Source organism: Bubalus kerabau, chromosome X (genome assembly GCF_029407905.1).
Source record: "Bubalus kerabau isolate K-KA32 ecotype Philippines breed swamp buffalo chromosome X, PCC_UOA_SB_1v2, whole genome shotgun sequence".
Classification (NCBI taxonomy): domain Eukaryota; kingdom Metazoa; phylum Chordata; class Mammalia; order Artiodactyla; family Bovidae; genus Bubalus; species Bubalus kerabau.
Genome location: NC_073647.1, coordinates 73,011,323 through 73,030,593, shown reverse-complemented (window position 1 = coordinate 73,030,593; position 19,271 = coordinate 73,011,323). Strand labels below are relative to the sequence as shown.

Genomic DNA, 19,271 nt, shown 5'->3' with positions numbered 1-19,271 from the left:
GCTGAGTTTCACAAGCAGCTGCTCTGAGTCTGGCATTATGCCAGGCATTGAGAATCCAAAATAGGTAAAGTGATGTGGTCTCTAGTATTGAAGACGTTCTCAATCTAATGATGGGTGTGCATGGCAGGGTTGGGGGGAGCTGTTATTCCAGAGTACAGACTCTTCCCTATGGTGTGCCAGAAAATACATCACATGGCAGCACAGTCGTATTTTGCACTATTTTCCCTCCAGGGAGACTCCAGCAGGGGCAGCCACAGACTAGGGAGACTCCTACAGGGTGCTGGTGTGGACTAGGGTGGCTCACAGCTCTGGCACCAGGCTCCTGATCTACTGGTTCACTCCTGGGTTTTTTTCTCACCCTCTGCAAGGAAATCTACAGTCTGTCTGGAGTGCAAGGAAGTTTCTTCAGCTTGTCTTTACCCCCGCCTACTGAGAAATTTCCTCTGTTGACTTGACTTTTAACAGCTGTTGAAATTCCAGTGGAGTCTATATATGCACATGCACACTCACAATAGAAATGCATTTTATTATCCAGCTAGCTCATTAACCTTCTCTTTCTCCTCCTTGAATACCATGATCCAGAGTAAACAGGGGAAAAGCAGACCTGGCTGGATGAGAGGTACCTGCTTGGAAGCATGACTGCCCTTTCCACGTGTCTAATCAGCAGGCAATTCCAGATCATAAACATAAAAGCAGACACCTGCATTTGCATAGGAAACCACTAACGGTGCTTAAAGAAATGCACGCCTCACCTTCATCTCCCCTTGGGAGGGAAATGAAGTGGCAAGTTAAGCCATAAACTTGGAAAAGACAAACAAACCATCTAAATTCTAACCTCTCTGGAAAGGACTGGCTAAGGTTCTGCCTATTAGAGATGATTTCTGCAAAGGGAATCTATGGCAAAAGGATGTAAAACTTGATGTAGGATTTGAGTTGCTTCTTTTTAATCCTAGACATAAATCTCCTTACTTTCTGCTAGAAAGATCCAGTCCCATTGGCACCTGCTTAAGAGCAACTCTCTTCCTTTTAGCTGAGGCTGAGAAGAGAACAATGGCAAATGGGGGGGGTGACAGTTGTGATCATGAACACAATTGAGTGTGCCACAATGTGTATGTATGTGTGCATGTGAAGTAAGAAAGTGTGTGAATGTGGTAAAAATCAGTCTATGTGTATACATAAGAGTTTGGGAAAGTTTTACTTGGGTGTGTACATTAGAGTGTGGGTCACTATTTAGCACTATTGTGAATCTGTCAAAATGAGTGTTGCCATGTGTAAGTGTGATTACATGCAAATGTGACTGAGTTACAGTGATTGTGTCAGCACTGAGTACATGAGTGGAAGAGAATGCAATCCAGAGTGTACAAAAACAAGAGTTTAAATAGGTGAGATTGTGTTTATGGTGTGAGCATGTATAAATGTGAACATATGAGCATGTATACACATGTGTGTGTCCTGGTGAGTTATGAGATGTGTAAATGTGTAACTGTAGGGAGGAAAAGTGATGACAGTGCAAATGTGTTACAGTATATGAAATTGAGTGTGTGTATGGACTGCATGAGAAACAGGCAGAGGAATGTCAACCTGTATCTGTACACAAAGTGTGTGTGATTGTGTAGGAATTTGGGAGTTAAGGGTGACTATATCATCTGTGTGGATGTGAGTCTGTAGGTATGACTGGGAGTGTAAGAACGTAAGAAGGAACATCAATGGGTGAGTGTATGAGAACATGAGCATGGGCGTGTGTCAGTATGGAAAGGTGAATATGACTATGGGGACTTCCCTGGCGGCCCAGTGGTTAGAACTCTATGCTTCCACTGCAGGGGGCACTGGTTTGGTCCCTGCTCGGAGACTTAAGATGTCATGTGGTGGGCCAAAAATTAAAAAAACAAAGTTAAAATACAGTGCATCAAATATATTAAATTAAAAATAAAATAAATAAATGTATGTATCAGTGCATGGCAGTAGGAATGTACCAGTACATAGTGTGTCTGCAAATATGACCATGTACGAGGGTGAGGGGTTAAGGGTGATCATTGCTATAAATGTGTCCGTTGTGAACAGTGAGTGTGAGCCAGGGAGGTAAATATGATCACGTCAATGTACAAGAGTGTGTGAGTGTGCATGTTTTGTGTGTGCATGCATATGTGTGTATGTGAACGGTGGAGGGCTCCAAAATAAGATGCTGAGAGACACTTCAGGAAGTGTTTCCCCTGACCCAAATCACAATATATGTCGAGTTACATGCAAGTGCCTTAGCTGCTCTCAACCTCTATCTTCTCATGGGTAAGAGAGATGATAAAAATACCTACCTCGTGCTCGTATCACTTTTATAATCAGAAACAAAAACAGCAACTATCAGATAAAAAAATACCTACCTTGCAGAGTTACTGTAGGATCAAACGGTCTCATGCAAATAAAAACGCCTAGCATAATGCTGGCAACAGTAGGTACTCAATAAATGTAAGTTATTATTGTGGCTGTCATTGAACACCCAGGAGAGACCCAGGGGCTTGCCTCTTGTTTTAGCCAGTTCTAGTTACCTTCTGTTGCTCCAGTTCTATAGAGGATCCCCTGCCAGGGCATCTCTGGAAAGCTGAATGCATCAGTATCGACAAGGCTGTAATTTCACACCTTCAATTTCACGGCCAAAAGTCTGGAGCTTCCCTCTCCATGAGAAGGCATCACAGAAACACCTGCCACTGAGTTGCAGTTCTCCTTTGTCCTGGAGGCCCAGGACAGGCTCAGTGTGAAAGAGAACTGCACTGCATATTCCTTGTTTCTTATTTGAGTTTGTTTGTTTTTCCCATGGGGTATTTTTTTTCTCTTTTGCTTGTCTGGTTTTGCCTTGGGCAATATGAGAGACATCTCTGCAACTGACAAAGAGACATAAGACCAGACAGAGAGAGGGACAGTAAGATACAAACAGATAGCTAGACTGTAGCATATAGCAACAGAAGGCCAGATGGAGGAGACGAAAGAGGAAGAAGCTGTCATGGCCACCTGAGAGGAAAAGACACAGGTAGATGATCAGAGAGGCAAGCCAAGAAATCTGAAAGAACTGGACAGGAAGAGAGAGAGGCTCAAATGGAAAAGCTGGTAGGGAACTGTCAGACACTTGAGCGAGATTAGGGAACTGTGAAATTTGGTCACTACTCCTGAAGAGCTTCAGTCTAGTTTACCTGCCAAGAGTAATATGCTAGAAACCATGCAAGACTTAGTTAAGGCAGCAGAGCAACAAGGGCTACACTACATGCTATAGACTCAGGCGTTGTTGGAGAGTTGGGGAAGGACACACCCCCTGGCTGGGTGGGAAGACAGAGGGAAGGTTCTGGAAAGTTTAAGTTAAGCCTGCCAGACCCTGAAACTGGGATGGCCAGGATAGGGGTACACTTTGAATAGGAAGGTAACATGAAGGTTATGGGGCGGTAGAAATAACAGGAAAGAATTGGTGAATTTGTCACACGTGGCTGAAATGCCACTTCACTATCAGGAAAGCAAGAAGAAAGGAAATGACAGCTTGATGGGATGCGTGCCTGTGTTATACTAAAGCTCCTAGATGACGCTTGACATTTGCAAAAGACTTGACAATGACTGTTAGCTTATTTTTCTACTCCAGGATGTAGGTCAAAGCTGTCATTTTCGTATCAGAGATGGGAAACCAAGGGCAGTGGTATAAGCCCCCAGAAAGTAGGGTCTTTGATGGCAGGAGCTCTGGTGGAAAGGTGGCATTTACCTGAATCCGGAGATCCCTAACTTCCTGGCCCGGAATCCATTACTCACCTCACACCACCACTGCTGCAGGACCTCCGATGGGCTCAGGGCTGGGGACAGCAGCTGTCACAGGGTGCAAGGACTCAGCTGCTCTCTCTTGGGGGAACCTGCCAAGAGAAGCATTGTGGGGGAGTGGGAACCTCTTTCCCCACCTGCTCCTGCTCCATCCATCTCCCCCAAACATCACACACACACACACACACACACACACACACTACAGAAAATCCCTTAAGAAGGCAGAGAGTCCGAGTCAAGAAGTATAAAAAAGCCCAGGTACATCAGAGTCCAGACAGGGCACTGAACTGGGAGTTTCAAGTTGAGAACGGCTATCACTTCACCACTCTGGACCTACTTGCTACTGAGTGGACTACCCTCAGCAGCTTGCATAAGTGCTGAAAGCGCTCAGTCAAATATGACAGATGTGAAATATTTGCATATTGACAGGAGATGGTATCATCCAGTGGACAGGAGGAAGCCATGAGATGATGGCAAATGCAGGTTTGGCTCTGGTGATACCTGAGCTGCCTCAAGACCCAGCTGTTCAGCTTATTTCATCCTTAACCTCCAAGTCTCCACCATCATTTCCATTTCCCTTCTCAAAAATGTCCCTCACTGAGTTGGTGGGCAGAGCACTTTGAGGTTCCCTAACTTTCTTTCATCTCAGAGCTGCAGAGGGCCTCAGCCTCCAATCCTATTTGGAACTTTCCTCTAATCTCTGCCACAGGGATGTCTTCCCTAGTCTTCTCCAGATTTCTTTGGGTGAATACATCCAGGGCTCTTTAGGAGGTCACAATTTATCCTAGCTTCCCCCAAGAAGTTTCCATGCCCAACCACAAAGAAGACAGGGTCCGTTTAACCCCTCCCTTTCCTCACAATCACTTGAGCCTCTCAAGGAGGAGACTGATATTTCCTTACAGGACCCCAAGCTCTGCAATCCTTCTCCTTCCTTCCCTGCCCGCCTCTTCTCCACAGTCTTTGTCCTCAAAGAAGAGCAGCACCTATGGGCTAACTTCCAACGGGGTCAGATCCAAGCTAGCACACGCAGAGGGTCCTAATCTGAACACGTGGATGGATGGATGGATGGGTATTTTAAAGGTAGAGACAGTAAAATTGAAGCCTCGGGGAGCCAGGAAAAGCCCCATCATTCCCAATTCCCCCCTTCTAGAATAAAAAGACCAAGCCATCCCCCAGGAATGCCAGTTGCTGCTGGCAAGCCTCCCAAGCACGTCTGTCCCCTGGGGGCCCTAGCATTCCCTGGGCCCGTCCCACATGCACACTCCAGGCAGTCTTTCCAAATCCAACCCACTGCGCTGCTGAGCCGTATGCTGCCCCTCCCCCCCTGCGTGAGACCATCCTACAAGGGCATGGGGTGGGGGCGAAGGAGAGAGGGCTGCCAAAGCTCCTGAGAGGGCTCAAAATGAAGGGCCGCAGTAAGTCCCCTGCCCATCCCCTAGTGGGGAGGCACACTAGAGGACCTGGAGGAGGGCGGGGGCAAGTGCACCAGCCAGTACTAACCAAGCAGCTCCAGGTTTGTGTGCCGGATCAAGAGCTTTCCTTAGGCAGACCTCCACTTCCCTTCAGCCGCTTGTTAACTCCAGGGCAGCCTGCTTTGAGCTGACTGCACAGCTGCAGCCAATGCAGGAGCAACAGCAACAGTAGGACACAGAGCTCCACCTAGTGGTCACACTCCTCCCACCCGTCTGGAGGTTAGTGTTGGAAGTTGGGAGTGGAGGTGTCCTGTGTGTGAGCACAAATGGGGTCAGGTATGTCTGAACTGCATCCAGTACCACTTCATATTTGTGTGCCTCTACCATGTCCTCTGTGTCTGTGTGTGTGTGTGTAGTTGTGTTTATATCGTATTGCATATGCATATCAGGTCAGTACCGTATTATGTATGTGCCCTGGGCCTGTACTGTGTTGCATGTGTATTCCATCTATTCTGTGCTGTGGGGTGCCTGGGTCTAATCTGTATTGTGTATCATATGTCTATGCCACATTATGTGTATCTTCTTGTGTGTTTATACTGCTTGTGTGTGCACCTGTAGCTCAGCCTCCTACTGGAGGCAGAGGTAGAGATCAGTGGAGCCCTCGTGTGCCTACCAACACCCCAGCCTTGCTGCCATCTTCCTGCCAGCATCTGTCTGGGGATTAGGGTTGACACCTCTTTGGTGGGGGAGGGAATCTGTGAATAACCACTCTCTCTACTATAGAGCGCCCCCTCCCCATGGTAGGTGCCTGGTCCAGCACTGAAAATATCTGGGAATGTTCCAGAACCTTTTTCAGGCCCAAAGAAGGAAATTGGGCACTGGGGGTGGGATGGCTTCCTCTCTTAACTCCCAACCCCAGATGGGCCTGCAGGAAGCTGCAGCCGCCTAAGTTTTTTCTCTGGGCTGTTGGAAGTACTGGACCCCTTCTCCACAGGGAGTAGTTGCAGAGCGGGTTAAACACTGACACCCCAGGTATAAGGGGAGCTCTGTCAAAGGCATTCCCATTGAGGTCACTAGAGGGCGCAATTGTGCTGATTGTCAGGGGCAATGTCTTAAAAGTATAGAAATTCAAAAAGTCCACCTGGCTCAAAGAGAGCAGGATGGAGGAAGACAGAAGGAAAAAGATACAGACCCTAAGCCAGGCCCTTCCTTCACCTTCACCCCAAGAGTCAGAGCGACTATTGGGTATCTGCCTCCACCCCAGGGTATAAGATCTGGGTGAGATTCCCCATAGCGCTTTTTAGGGGCTTGGTTGAAGTGAAAAGTAAAAAGTGTTCGTCGCTCAGTTGTGTCCAGCTCTTTGCAACCCCATGGACTGTAGCCCACCAGGCTCCTCTGTCCATGGAATTCTTCAGGCAAAAATATTGGAGTAGGTACCCATTTCCTTCTCCAGGGGATCTTACCGACCCAGGATCAGACACGGTCTCCTGCATTGCAGGCATGTTCTTTACCATCTGAGCTATCAGGGTCTTGGTTATAGGGGGAGATTCTACACGTGGGCATCTCCCCCCATCCCACCCCCTTCCCATTCATTTTAAATAAAAGTAAGGCCACACTGCTGAGAGAGATGAAATGTGTGTAGTGGTTGTGGGCTTGTTTTGTACTGTCTTCCTCTAAATTAGAGGAATGCCCAAAAGTATGATTTAAAAGGGGTAAATTGAGGGGAAGGGGCTCTCCTTGAGTGAAACTTTTTTCATTACCAAGAACAAATGGACCCACTTCCTAAAATGTTACTACCATCTTAGGAACCACCTAGTTCACCCCGGTCATTTGAAAGACAAGGAAACTTGAGGCCCAGAGAAGGGGAAGAAACTCTCAGACCAGAACACTGACTTTTGGACTCCCATGGTTTGTTCCACTCCAGCTGTTTTTCCCTTTAAAACTTCCTTCTTCGGACTTTCCTGGTGGTCTAGTGGTTATGACTTCACCTTCCAGTGCAGGGGCACAAGTTCAATCCCTGGTCGGGAAATTAAGATCCCCCATGCCACATGGCATGGACAGAAGACAAAACAACCACCAAAAAAAACCCTTCCTTCTCCAAATCCAGGACCTTCCCCACCTCAGGGCAAAACCCTGGCCTCCATCTCCACTGTGTGGTCTCCAAGATTGTCCTATTTCACTTCAGTGATCAGGCACCCAGGCCTTATCCTGGTTTCTATTCCCCACCAGGAACCTGTTCCTCTCTTTCCAGCCTTCGAGCTCTACTTCCTTTATTAAGCTTCCTGCCAGCACAGCCAGCTGTGGCTCTGCCATCTTGCCCTTCCTCACATCCCCCTGGGTGCCGTGCAGATCGCCCCAACCTGCAGATAACTGACCAACTGTGCAAACCAGACACAGATCCATTGCATTGATTAACATTTCCAATTAAACTCCGGGTCAGGCTATATTAGTGACTCCAGTAATCACCGTGGAAAGTGAAAGTCCCTCAGTCGTGTGTGACTCTGCAATCCCATGGACTATACAGTCCATGGAATTCTCCAGCCCAGAATACAGGGGTAGTTAGCCTTTCACTTCTTCAGGGCATCTTCCCAACCCAGGGATCAAACCCAAGTCTCCCGCATTGCAGGCGGATTCTTTACCAGCTGAGCCACAAGGGAAGTCCACGGAGGTAAATGCAAATACCTTCACAAGGAAGCGGGTCATTAGAGGAAGCAACACATTCTGAGAGGAAATGGAAACAGACTGCTAGACCCGAAGGTTCATCTGGTACCCCTAAAGCAGATTTGAAATATATGCCAGCCTGTCACTTGTTCGGAGGCTCAGGCTTCACACCTGAAATGGAGGACTCGGGTCCCTGGTGCCTGAAGTCTTGCCCTTGCCCGCCCCCTGCTGGAGAAGCCGAGTAGTGCCTAGTGCCGAGCTGGCAGCCGAGTTCCGCGCCCCCCTCCCCTCCAACCCCAGTCCCCGTAGAGGCAACCGCCTGGCCTCCAGCAGGTGGTGAGGTTGGGGGGGAACAACAGGGGAGCTTAAGCTGAACTCTAGATGCCTCAGCAGCTTCACTTACCTTCTAGGTCAGTGGTTTTCGCCATCCCTGGCCTGCACATGGGCCCCTGGGAAGGAGGACTTTCTTTTTGAGCATGGACGGATACATACCCCCATCCCCCAAGCAGGGGCCCCAGGCCCAGCCCTGGCCCACCCCATGTACAATCAGTCAACCTACCGTCTGGGCCAGGTTAGAAGCTCCCTCAGTCCCTTCTGAGGCCCTGGCCCTCCACTCCCTTCTCCTTACCCAGGAGGAAGAGCCAGTTGTAGAGAGTACCCTGCTCATCATCAAATTTCTTCCCTCGACCGGACCAAAGCTACCAGCTCCTGAAGGCAGCTTACCTGAGTAGGAATGCTACTGATTCCCCAGCTATGCAAAAATTGTCCCCCTAAGTCTAGGCTAAGTCACAGGTGCCTCAGCAGCAAAATTTCCTCTACTTCACCAGGGAAATCAGGGCCTTTGGGCTCCTGGGAAAACGCTGCCTTTTTCTTCTTTCTCTCTGTGGTTTTATTCCTACCTACTCCACTGACCTTACCCACCTACTCTATCTGATTTCTAGACCTGATTTGTTTTTTTGTTTTGTTTTGTTTTTGCCTTGGCTACCCACTTTGACTTCACAGTAGCTCAGCCTCTGACCTCGTAATAACAGTCTCTGATGGGAGTAGCACCTCCCAAGCCCTGCAGTTATTCCTCAATTCCCTCTCTCCTCACATCTATCTGCTCCCCTCCCCTCAAAGACCTCAGCAAGCTGGCTTGCTCTATACTCCATTTCCGCCTCCAACTCTAAAAATCTGCTACCTGTGGGAATGGTCAGCTAGTCAGCTACTTGGAACGTCCTTAGGATGTTGTGGCCCCATGCCTGTACCCCTATCACAGGCAAACCCCCTTTTTCTGTTAGGTCTCTCCTACAAGGCCCACTTGCCTGCCTGGAGGCTTGGAGGGCCTGCTCCTTGACATCCCAAGGTCCTCCTGCCCTCGAGATCTCGCAGCTGTCAGCTTTTACCCGCGTTGTCCCAGTCTCTGGCTATTTTGCCTCTTTCATGGGGGAGGAGGGTATGATATCTGTATCAAGAAACAGAGGCTGACATGACTCTATCCAAACCTGGGCCTGTTAATCGTCTATTACCATATTAAGCCCCTTTGCCCAAAGGTGTCTTGAGAGGCCTCAAGAACCAAATCACAGACCTGCCCAATTATAACTTTGCAGATGGCCCAGTGAAAACCGCACTGACCTTTATACCTCGGTCATCCCAGAACAGGGCCACAGTGTTGTCACCAACAGGAATGGACCTCCTTCTGTTCCAACACCTCAGACAGCCATACAGTTGGCCTGGATTTGAGTCTGCAAAACCATGGGGGGAGCAAGACTAACATGGCTAAAGGCTTCCCTGCTGAAAACCAGTTTTTAAAAATAGCACTGCAGCCGCCCCCTTCATACTTCCCAAAGCCAAGCCACTCACCCTTCTCTCCTTGGCTTCTACAGACCACAGCCCAGAACCCTCAAGTCCAGAGTCTGGCACTAGATTCTGGAAGGTGGGACCAAAAAACAAAACAAAACAAGTGGGGCCTCTGGCTCCCTCCCTTCAGGCACCGCCCTCCCTCAGCTCCCCCACCCTACCCCTCCACCACCACCTGGGGACGGAGAGCCTGCCAGAACAGGAATCAGAAAGGTCCAAGTTCCCCCCTCCCAAAGTATGGCAGGTATCTTGGCAAAGCCAGTTCGCAAACTGAGGGCAAGGGCCCGGCAAGCTGAGGGGGACTGGGAACGGGGGCAGTGGACCTGGTGACCCTGCTCCCCAGACAAAGACAGAGGCCAACTGAGGGACCCTGGGCTTTCTAGGGACATTATTGCATCATTCTAGTCACCACAGGAGAAGAAAGGAGGTCTGCTCTGATTGTCCTCCTCCATCCCACCAAAAAAGGGGAGGAGGATGAAGAAAAAGAAAGGGGGAAAGGCGTCCATTTAAGAAAATCGTCACTTTTTCTCTGTGCTTCGGTCTGGCTGTTCCTCCTCCCCCGGACTTGCCGGGCCGCGGCCACACCCCCTCCCCTTGTAGAGGGTGTGTTGGGGGGGGGGCGGGGGGAGCGCTGCTGTCGCTGCTCCAGTGTCTGGGGAGGGAGGCGGGAAGATGGTATAAGACCTACACCCTGACGTAGCTCTGGGGGCGGATTTTGCCTCAAGCGGCCCAGGCCCCAGCAAGCGAGTCTAGGACTTGACCCAGCGAAGGGGCCCTGGTCCTCCGGGAATGGCCCCGACACACCCACTTGTCCGCGATCGCGAGCCGGGATCGTGCGCGGTGCGCGCCGGGTGTCAGGGCTCCGGGGGAGGCAACGTAGGGGACTCGAGGCCAGGGCTCCGCGACAGCGGGAGGAGGGTCCGAGCAGGTAGAAAATCGGCCCGGCCGCCTAAAAGCAGAGCCCAGCTGCCACCCCCTTCCCCAGAGCGAGCCGGGTACCATCCATCGTGGAATTTACCTGCCACTGGTCCAGCCACCCCGTCCAGACCTTGCCTCTCCCTCTGAGCGCTGGGGCTGGCTGGCGGGGCTGGGGCGCTGCAGCCCCGCGGCCGCAGCCGCAGCTCGGGCTCGGCCCGCTCTCCACCCTCCTCCCCCGGCTCTCCTCCCGCTCCTGCACACTCGTTCCGGGCAGGGGAAAGCTGGAGCCCCCCGCGCGAGACCCCAGACTGTCCGCTGCCCACAGCTGCCTGTCCGCGGTCGAGCCCTGCTCGGCAACCGCTCCCTCGCCCTGCTCCGCTATGACGTCACCCGGGCTCTGCACCGCGCGGAGGCCAATCAGAGAGGGAGCAGAAAACTAAAATCACCCTGAGTGGGCTACTGGGGACCAATCTTTTGTTTCCAGGCAGGAAGCGCCTGGGAGGAAAAAAAAAAAATGAAGGGGAGGGAACAGGGAGAGGGAAAGGAAAAGGAGATGGAAACTTCTACACTGTCAGGGTTGTCTAGACAGAGGTGGGGCCGTAGAGAAAGAGGTGCACCTGACGGTGGGAGAGGAGGGGCGTTATTGAGTATAGCTTCTTCAACTGCGCCCGCAGGAAGACTGGGATTTCAGGTACATTTTCAGGGAGGAAGTCTGTGCAGCTACACAATCACTCTTCACTGGGGGGAAATGCTTTGGATTTGGGACACCACCTGTCAGGCAAGCAGGTCACACTGATGGGAGTCTCCTGAATCCACAGTAACCTGAGAGGCAGATATGGAAGTGGGGTGCAAAGAGATGACAATCTAGATAGGAAAAACACCCTTCTACACATGAAACACATATTAAAAAAAATCATTATACAAAAAGAGAACTATTAATCCACTTCAAATATATAGGTGTACATGTGCTGTGCTGTGCTAAGTCGCTTCAGTTGTGTTGCACTCTTTGAGACCCCAAGAACTGGAATACCATGTGTGTGTGTGTGTGTGTGTGTGTGTGTGTGTGTGTGTGTGTGATTATACTAACAATCGTTAAGATGTGGCTGTCTCTGTCCATCCTTTCACTGAAACACTTCATGGCATTGCTTGTCTTTAAGAAAAAGTTCAAAATTTTACCGATGTCAGAAGCCTTCTAAAATCTAACTTCAAATATCATGTTTTGTTACTCCAAAATCTATCCTCTCTAGATTAAGTACATTAGATTATGTCAGAGTAATTTAGCTAGGTTATGTAAATTAGAGTAAATCCCAGCAAGAAGCTAGTAAGCTGTTGTCAAAAATGACCAAAAGTGCAAAATAATAAGTACATTCAAATTATAATGATGCAAAATATGCCAGCAAAAAAAAAATCAGAGATGAACATAAAATTATTATAGTTGGGTTAAAGAAGTAGAATTATGGGTGATTTTTCCTCTTCACTTTCAAACTTCTTTTTATAAAAATGTGTGTCTTCACATACTTAAATGGTCAAGATGGGTCTGACCCTCCCCAGTGCACTTTTATCCAATTTTCTCAACATTTACGTAACATCCAGCAATTATTTCAGCATGAAGTCAACAAAAGAAGCTTCAAAGTCAAGAATGAACTAATATATCTGCAAGGGTCCTTTTAGGAAGAGACACACACCAGGCCCCTAGACTCACCAGAGACAACATCTAAGGAACCTGGAGACTGGGATGACTCTGGACTAATTCATTTTATTTTATTTTATTGGTGGGTATTAACTTACTTTTACTTTTAATTGGAGGATAATTGCTTTACAATGTTAGGTTGGTTTCTGCCAAACATCAACATGAATCAGCCATAGGTATACACATGTCCCCTCCCTCTTAAACCTCCCTCCCACCTCCCACCCCATGGACTAATTTCTTTTAAATTGTGATGATACTGGGAATTGAAAAGAGAATAACATTGACCCTTCAAGTCCATGACAGAGCAGGAAAGAGGGAGGCAAAGACTAATTAAACCACATACTCCTCAACTTTAAGGATCACTTTGCATTTTACTTTTTATTTTTCTTAATTAAAAATACATTTATGCATACATGAGTATTACATGAATTTTGCAGAGCTGGCATTTATATATAGATCTGAGTACAAAGCCCATGCTTTTTCTAATATGATGTGTGGTATTACTGATTTTGTTAAAATATATATTGGCTTCGAAAAAAAAATCTGAGTATATCAGCTTGATTTTCTTTAATCAGGCATTTTTAAATTGCTTTTGTTTTCAGTGTGGTTATTGTCTTCTAATGCAAAAACTCCCATTACCTTCCTCCTGAAATCCTTGATTAATAGGTTTAAATCAGGATGGTTCTGCTTCCAATGATCTCACAGATATCTTTTTAATTAACTTTGGGGTTAAAAAAGAGGAGCCCATTACATTGATTTTGGTTTTTACATCATGGTAAAAGTAATCTAAATATCACTGATATAAATGAATGTCATTTACTAAATGCTACATCTCTGATTTGTAAAATGCAATTCTTTGGGTTATTTTAAACAATAAGAACACATTTAAATAATAAAAAGATATAACTGGATTTTCCTGGCTAATGATTTAACTTGGGTCTTCTAGGCTATTGATTTAAACTGTAATTAAAAGGTACTTGATTTCACCCTAATCCTCCCATATTCCTCAGCGATAACTCAGAGCTATTTATGCCATCACCACACATGGTTATTTAAATGTTTCATGCATGTGTTTCTTCTCTCTCTGGTGATTACAGAAACTAGCACAGGGCCAAAATCCTATTAGGTGCTTGACGAATTAAAACATAGTGGTGTCATATAAAAAGGACTGGACTTAGGAGCCAGAATCAACATGAAAGATTTCAGTCTTGTGGTGAAAAGGTGATAACCAATATCATTCTTTTTTTTTTCTGTATCATTCTTGATACCACAAAGCAGTCTTCACTGCTGTTGGGGTTTGTTCTCCAGGAATATAGGATAACTGCATGGAACCTTGCAGGGAAACTGAAATATCTTAGAAGATTTCATGTGTTCATCAACTCTCACTCCCCTCTGCTCCCTTCCCCCAAGCTCATTGATTTAAGGATACAACAACATTACCATAATAACCTCTTGGCATGTGCATCCTGCATCCTAGGTTACATACCATTTTCATATCTCCTCGTGTGCATCCTTACAACAATGACAACAGTGTACTGTGGCAATTATTATGACGTGCATTTCACAGATGAGTGAATGGTGATCCAAGGGTTGAAAGTAAGATCAATCTCTCTGTTCAATGCCTCAGAAAGATGGTCCTAGAAACCAGGTTTCCCACTGTCAGTTCTGTTCTTTCTACCACCCTACATGGCAACTTCAATTGTATTTTTCCTTTGGTTCCCACCAACCCGACCAGCCCTTTGACTCGCATGAGAAGTGAGAGGCTCTGGGATAGGGCTTGTAGCAACAGACATAAACTGAATATCTTCAAACTGTCTCAGCCAAATCCCAACTAAAGGGAACATTATTGTTGTTGTTGTTTAGTCACTAAGTCATGTCTGACTCTTTCACAACCCCATAAACTGTATATAGTCCACCAGGCTCCTCTGTCCATGGGATTTCCCAGGCAAGAATCCTGGAGTGAGTTGCCATTTCCTTCTCCAGGGGATCTTCCCAACCCAGGGATTGAACCTGGGTCTCCCGCATTGTCAGGGGGCTTCTTTACCACTGAACCACCAGGGAAGCCCAAAGGGAACATTGCTCACTCTCATATACCACTGATGGCAGTGTCAAATGGCACAGCCTTTTGGAGGGGAAGTTGGCAATACTTAGGAAAATTTTACTGCATAAGCTACTTGATCGAGCAATTTCAACTCAAGGAATTTGCCCATAGATATACTCATAAAACCATGCCAAAATGTGTTGAAGTATGTTCAATGCTGAGTCTTATGAGAGAATGAAAAAATTTTACATAAAGGGAGGGATTGGGGGCAGGAGGAGAAGGGGACGACAGAGGATGAGATGGCTGGATGGCATCACCAACTCGATTTACAAGAGTTTGGGTGAACTCCGGGAGTTGGTGATGGACAAGGAGGCCTGGCGTGCTGCAATTCATGGGGTCGCAGAGTCGGACACGACTGAGCGACTGAACTGAGCTGAACTGAACTGATCCTTTAAGGGAACTGTTAAAGAAATCACAGTATATACATGCTGTGGAATATTATATATCAGCAAAAAAGAATCAAGTTGATACCTCTGTATGGAAGTAAAAATACACCTTGACACATTATTGAGTAAAAAAAAATGTTGTAGAACTTGTACTATTATTTTATTTTTGTTTAAAAAAGAGTGTGCATGTGTTTAAGTTGGAATTATACACACCAAACCAAGCTTCCCCAATGGCTCAGCAGTAAAGAATCCACTCGCGGGTCAGGAGATGCCTGCCTGCCAATGCAGGAGATGCAAGAGATGAGGGTTCAATCCCTGGGTTGGGAAGATCCCCTAGAGGAGGGCATGGTAAACCCACTCCAGTATTCTTGCCTGGAGAATTCCATGACAGAAGAGCCTGGTGGGCTGCAGTCCATAGAGTCACAAAGAGTTGGACTCAACTGAAGCAACTGAGCACATACACACCAAACTGCTAATAGAGTTAACTCTGGGAAATAAAAGGGTGGGAAGGAAGACACATAGGGGTGTGTGTGTGTGTGTGTATGTATGTGTGTGTGTGTGTGTGTGTGTGTGTGTTGTGGGGGAATGGTGTTTTCTTTATATGCTTCTGCATTTTTTACAATACACAGTATTTTGTATGTAAGAAACATTAAAAGGGGGAAATATAGCTTACTTCAGATTAAGAAAAATCAAAAGAAACAAAAGCACCCCTACTATCCTAAAAGGTTTCTGAATGCCAGGTCAATGGTTCAGGCCTGGCAATAAAGGCTCTGATGTTCCAGGCTGAGCTGAGCCATACCTGGGCAGGCACTGGAGGCTGGGCAGAAATGTACAACCCACTGAACAAAAGCAGCCTGGATTTTCTGGCTTCCTCTCCACCCCTGCCTCATGTCCCAAAGCCAGAAATTATTCCTGGTGGTCAACTCTGGGTCTCTGTGGCTCTTGGTCTTCACAGTTTTTGCTATAGCAACTATACTTGGCGGGGTGGGGGTGGGGGGGCGGAACACAAAAAACCTACTGCTCTGAATACAAAAGAACCTGGCTTGGCAGCTAGTGCACAAGGCATTGTCTGGGAGCTTTCTGCCCACTCCTCTTTCATCTGGGCCTGTTCATTGTAGCCTATTGCCATCACTGTAGTCAGGCCCTACTGGGCTCCTTCCCAACTTTCTCGCCTTCCACTCCAATCATTAGGGGCTCCAGCTGTCCTGTAGGAGGAAACATGCTGGGTAGCCTGTTGAGCAGAGGTCTCATCTGACACTGCTTAAAACCAGAGGCTGGGGAAAAAGGGAAGCTCATGGCTAGGAAAACACCATTTGCGTGGGTCTTAAGAGTTCTCAACAGGGCATCAAGAGGTCCAGATTCTAGTCTAACCTGTGGCCAGGATACCTTGGTAAAGACAAATTTCTCTCAGCTTGAGATTTCTCCATTGTGAAACTTGTCCTGCCTATTTCCCTGGACTCTTGTATGGAGTTGTCATTGCTTTTTAATAAGTTGTGTCTGATTCTTTTGCGAACCCATGGACTGTAGCCTGACAGGCTGTTCTGTCCATGGAATTCTCCAAACAAGAATACTGGAGTGGGTTGCCATACCCTCCTCCAGGGGATCTTTCCAACCCAGGGATCGAACCCGCATCTCCTGCATTGGCAGGCGAGTTTTTATCACTGAGCCACCAGGGAAATCCAATGGCGAATGGAACAGGAGTGGTTTTAACAGGTTTTAGAGCTACATGCCTCCTTAATAGACTTGATGAGTCCCCATTTACATATACTCCCTGTATGGCAGGACCCTGGGACTTGGGGGTATTTCTCCTCACCTTCCCTCACTATAATTAGCATCTGTTAAAGACCTGCCCTGTACAATCTACAAGTTTTCAGAAGCCCACAGCCTCTGCCCTCCTCCCCTCCACCAGGGAGTTAGTAAAGGAAAAGCAGAAGACAATTAAATGCAGGTGGATGTGGATGAATTAATATGAGAATTAGGAAGTTCCTCTCCTCTGACTTGGTTTTAATTAGCCCCACTTCCATGGTCCTACATATCAAACCACATGATTTAATTGAGCTGTTGCTCTGTTTGATTTTGTTCCTAAGTGGATCACATTATACATTCCTTCCCCACACTGCCATCCAAACCTAAGTCAAACTGCAGAGAAAACTGAATCTGAAAAGTTGGTTTCATTGCTCTTTCCATTTTACTAGGGGAAAAGAGAGAATGAGAAAGTGGGGGACAAAATCTAGGGGACAAAGAACCAAGGGGAGAAACAGAAAACCAAATCTTAATTTTTTTGTGTGTGTGGACTGGCTGGACTATGTGGACTATGATGTCATGCTTTCTCAGCTCACCTGTGATTGGCTGCTCAGTTCAGCATCTGCTGAGAGCTAAAGGATGATTATTTGCCAGAGATACAGACCTTTCAGGGAAGCTTTGAATCATTGCTGGTTGTCGTGACAACCTGGGCAGTGTCTGCTCTTGATAACCACATAATGAGGTTGTCAGGAACAGAAGTGGCCCTGTCCCCACATTCAACCTTCCCTTGTGAGCAGTAGCAAAGTGGTGAGCAGTAGAATATTTCTCTTGGGAGGTGAAGGGGAAAAAAAAAATCATCAATAGGCATAGTGGAGATCCCCTCAGACAATGTACATCCACCCAATCCTGGGAAAAAATCTCCTTGAGGAGCTCCTCACCTACCATTGGCAAGTTCCCACCTAAACCATTATATCTACTACAAATTCAGTGACCTGACGAACAGGTGGTGGAAGGGTGAAGCCTGTCTCTGCAAGCATGCAGAGAAGCTGAACAGAGGGCAGTGTGAGTGGAATATTAAACTGATATGGGCAAGGTGCATTACCTCTCTTCAAAAGATACCATCATGGCTTCGTTGAAGGCCAATGGAGGGCATGTGTCAAAGATGGCAGGGCATGGCCATATCTGCTCACCAATGCCAGACACAAAGGGAGCTTGAGGACGATGAGTTAGGTGCTTCTCTTCCTGATGCTTTCATTTACCTGGAGGTCAACACCTCTCTCTACATTATCTTAGGGCTCCAGATGTTCATGAGAGGGACTATCAACTGCATCTCTGTGACACATTCTACATGCAAATCTAGTTTTATTAGCACCTACTAAGGACAGGGCACACAGTTAGGTACTACAGATACTACACAGTTGAACTAAACTTGGACTGTCTCCTCAAGGAACTTGGGATCTAGTTGGGGAGAAAAAATACAAATCCAAGTAACTAGGATACAAGAGAGGTGTAGTAAGTATCCCAAGGAAAATCCAAAGTCTTAGATTTCAGAAAGAGGAGAATTATACCCAGACAGTTACACTCCAGTTCCAACCCATCTTTTCCAGGTTCTTCTCCCACCTGTCCTCCCTTAATATTCCAAGTGTCAGCTCCACCAGCAATATCTGTTTCCCTGCTATGCCTTGACTTTCATACTTCTGTGCCTTTCCTCCTGCTCCTCCCTTTGCCTATCATAGCTTTCTCTCTCTTTTCCCTGCGTGTGTGTGTGTGTTAGTCGCTCAGTCGTGTCTGACTCTTTGCAGCCCCGTGGACTATAGCTCACCAGGCTCCTCTGTCCACAGAATTTTCCAGACAAGAATTGCCCACTCCAGTGGGTTCCCCACTCAGGGATCAAACCCGAGTCTCCCGCATTGCAGGTGGATTCTTTACCAGCTGAGCCACCAGGGAAGTCCCTTCTTTCCCTACATGGTGATATTTAATGTGTATTTCCAAATCCTACTCAAATAACATCTCTGTTGAAGCACAAACTGTTCTGGTGTTTATAACCCACTGTTATCTGTACCTGGTAGACATGAATGTTGACTGACATCACTGCTGGGTACCATATTCCAATTCAGTGACATACAACAGGACGTTGATACAACCAATTTTGGATTATTTGGGGGGAAGAGAATAAAGTCTTAAAATGTCTTACTAAGATGATCAACAGAAACCTGTTCTTCTGCTACACACCTTCTATAACTGTTTTAAACTTTGAGAAATTGCAGAATAGTACAGAGGGTTCCCAGGTATCCTTCAATGAGTTTCCCCCAATGTTTTGATACATTGTATTATGTTACTTTACACAGCCACAGTACCTTGTCAAAACCTGTGAAATTGGCATTGATACAGTACTACTAACTGAAATACAAGCCTTTTTCAGAATTCGCCAGTTTTACATGTGCTCTCTCATTAGATAATATACCAACTCAGGTGAAAAGCAGCAAAACTATTCATGGTAGATATGAATGTCAACTTTTTTTCCCCCTCAGGCCCATCCCCTCTGAAAAAAAGGCCAAAATCTCAAGAGTCAAAACTTGCTTGGGACTGAAAGAGAGAAAAATCAGCTTGGACTAAGGAAAAACAGCCCTGCCATTCACTAGGCTGGGAGAACAGACAAAGGAACTCAAGCTGCAAAGTTAACAGAAAACACAGTTTCTCCCAAGGTTACACAGCGCCTGTAAAATGCCATAATG

General features: G+C 46.9%; 1 protein-coding gene across 5 annotated transcripts in view; it reads right to left on the bottom strand.

Annotated features, from left to right (window-relative positions):
* The window catches only part of PAK3 (p21 (RAC1) activated kinase 3), a 127,949-nt gene extending 118,182 nt beyond the window's left edge, over positions 1–9,767 (bottom strand). For 2 of the 5 annotated variants that reach the window (XM_055565777.1, XM_055565781.1), the window contains exons 1-2: positions 5,287–5,426; positions 3,781–3,878 (exon numbers count right to left, since the gene is read on the bottom strand). The gene's annotated coding sequence lies outside the window, so the exon portion shown is untranslated. Of the gene's footprint in view, positions 1–3,780; positions 3,879–5,286; positions 5,427–8,418; positions 8,478–8,582; positions 8,607–9,473; positions 9,584–9,701 lie in introns of those variants that run through there. The other 3 variants (XM_055565778.1, XM_055565780.1, XM_055565779.1) reach the window with 3 other exon arrangements.
* Positions 9,768–19,271: the final 9,504 nt, after the last annotated feature.